General features: G+C 58.7%; 1 pseudogene; it reads left to right on the top strand.

Annotated features, from left to right (window-relative positions):
* Positions 1–1,180: 1,180 nt before the first annotated feature.
* Positions 1,181–2,540, top strand: LOC100591309 (annotated as a pseudogene).
* Positions 2,541–2,757: the final 217 nt, after the last annotated feature.

The following is a 2,757-nucleotide window of genomic DNA, read 5'->3' as shown; positions in this document are numbered from 1 at the left end:
TGGCTAGAGGGCGGGGCTGCAATTCAGCAGGGCGGAGAGGCAAGGCGGCGGGACGGCGAGGTGAAGGGGCGGAGAGGGGACGGAGAGAGGGCGGGGCAGTGATGGGAAGGGCGGGAAGCAGGGCAGCAGGGCAGCTGTGCAGTGAGGCGAGAGCGCGAGGCGGCGAAGCAAGGGGTGGGTCCGGCGTGGCGAGCGGCTGGGCGGTGCTCCGCCTCCTTTCGGGCTTTCCGCGGGTGTCTGGGGAGGGAACCCGGCAGCGGGCCTCAGGCCGTCCCCCTCCGCCAACCCCTCCTCTTATTCTGCGTCTAACCTATCAGCTAGGGCCCTGGAAAGCGATTCTCGCCTGGAGTGGCTTTAGGCAGCGGTGTTGGGGAACGTCCTCTCTCAGGTGCCTGGGCTCCAACCTCCGAGCCCTGGGTTGCTCACGCTTCTCCGGTCCTCTACCCTAAGGCTCGATCCCGCTGGTACAGCGGCGGCCAGGCTCCCTGTCTTAGTAGCCGTCCTTCTACCCCCGCCCCATGACCTCTTCTAGACCATTGAAAGAGCATCCAAACCACTTTCCTGCTGCCACTCTTTCCTACCATCCCTCTAAATCACGGTTTCCAGGTGACTTTTCTAAGCATGGCTTTTCTCGTTCACTCCTATTCAAAAATCTTCTCACCAATTTTGTCACCATTTACTGAGCTGAGTGCCTGCTTTCTGTCAAGTGTTTTACAAATATATCTCTACTCCACACACCACCGACAAGAAATATTTTGGAGCCATTTAAAAAGGAGGAAACGGAAACTTCTGCCGCTGCCTGATCCTCCATTGCTCCGAGCCTCGCGACTGCTGCGGGCTGTGGAGCCGCCGGCCGAGCCCCGCCGGAGCGCCCGCGAGCCCGCGCGTCCCGGGCGTCCGTCGGGGTCCGAGGTCCCTCTCGTAGGAAGTCCCCGCTCGGCAGCGCTCCCGCGTTTCACTCAGCGGCCGGGGGTCTGGGACGGCGGGGTCCCGAGGCCGAGCCTGGCGCTGCCCGGCGGCCGGCGCAGGCCTCAAGCTGGGCCGGGCGGAGGGGAGGGAACCGGCGAGTTGAAGCCCCGGGTCGAAAGCCGGAGCCTGTGGCGGCCGGGGTGGGGGGTGAGGGGTGGGTGGTGGGGGGCGGGGGGCGGCTTCTTGGACAGCGCCACACGGCGGCGCGGTGATGGATGTTAACAGCAGCGGCCACCCGGACCTCTACGGGCGCCTCTGCTCTTTCCTCCTGCCAGAGGTGGGGGGCAGGCTGCCCGACCTGAGCCCCGACGGTGGCGCGGAACCGGTCGCGGGATCCGGGACGCCGCATCTGCTGAGCGGGGCCCCCGAGGTGACAGCTAGCCCGGCGCCCACCTGGGACGCAACCGCGGGCAATGCCTCCGGCCGCGGGGAGCAAATCAAGAAAAGGCCGAGAAAGTTGTGATCAGCTCCGATCACAACTCTGACGCTCATCTCGCTGCTGACGATCGCGGGCAACTGCCTGGTGGTATCTCCTTGTGTTTCGTCAAGAAGCTCCGCCAGCCCTCCAACTACCTGATCGTGTCCATGGCGCTGACCAACTTCTCGGTGGCCGTGGCAGTCATGCCCTTCATCAGTGTCACCGACCTCATCGGGGGCAAGTGGATCTTTGGACACTTTTTCTGCAACGTCTTCTTCTCCATGAATGTCATGTGCTGCATGGCCTGGATCTTGACCTCGTACGTGATCTGCATCGACAGGTACCTTGGGATCACGAGGCTTCTCACGTAGCCTATGAGGCAGAATGGGAAATGCATGGCGAAGATGATTCTTTCTGGCTGCCTTCTCTCCGCCTCTGTCACTTTACCTCCCACTCTTTGGTTGGGCTCAGAATGTAAATGATGATAAGGTGTGCTTGATCAGTCAAGACTTTGGCTACACGGTTTACTCCACCGCAGTGGCATCCTAATCCTCATGTCCGTCATGCTTTTCATGTACTACCAGATTTACAAGGCCGCCAGGAAAAGCGCGGCCTAACACAGGTTCCCCGGCTTCCCTCGAGTGGAGCCAGACAGCAGTAGTCACCCTGAACGGCACAGTGAAGTTCCAGGAGGTGGAAGAGTGTGCAAACCTTTCGAGACTCCTCAAGCATGAAAGGAAAAAATATCTCCATCTTTAAGCGGGAACAGAAAGCAGCGACTACCCTGGGGATCATCGTCTGGGCCTTCACCATGTGCTGGCTGCCCTTTTCCCTCCTCTTGACAGCCAGACCCTTCGGTCTGTGGCACTGCCTGCAGCTGCATCCCACTGTGGGTGGGGAGGATATTTCCATGGCTGGGCTATGCAAACTCTCTCATTAACCCTTTTATATATGCCTTCTTCAACTGGGACATGAGGACCACCTATCGCAGCCGGCTCCAGTGCCAGTACCGGAATATCAACCGGACACTCTCAGCTGCAGGCATGCATGAAGCCCTGAAGCTTGCTGAGGGGCCAGAGAGACCTGAGTCTGTCCTACAAAACTCTGACCACTGTAGAAAACAAAATCATGATTCGTGACTGAAAGCGGGATAATGGAGATGAAATAAACTTGGCAAAATAGAGGTGGAAGTAGAAGAAAGTCATTTGCCAAGACTGCAGAATGGAATGCGGCTTCTGTCCTTTCTTAGGATGGCTCTAAAACGTGACAAACAGCGTGACCTGATGTGCAACATATCTCATGAGGGAGATGGTGACCGCTCCTTTTTTCTGTGGATCAGTGTTATTGTGTGTTCTCAGTTTAAGATAGCA

The sequence above is a fragment of the Nomascus leucogenys genome, chromosome 23 (genome assembly GCF_006542625.1).
Source record: "Nomascus leucogenys isolate Asia chromosome 23, Asia_NLE_v1, whole genome shotgun sequence".
NCBI classification, from domain to species: domain Eukaryota; kingdom Metazoa; phylum Chordata; class Mammalia; order Primates; family Hylobatidae; genus Nomascus; species Nomascus leucogenys.
The sequence above is the reverse complement of the archived record's forward strand: the minus strand, read 5'-3'. Positions and strand labels throughout refer to the sequence as shown.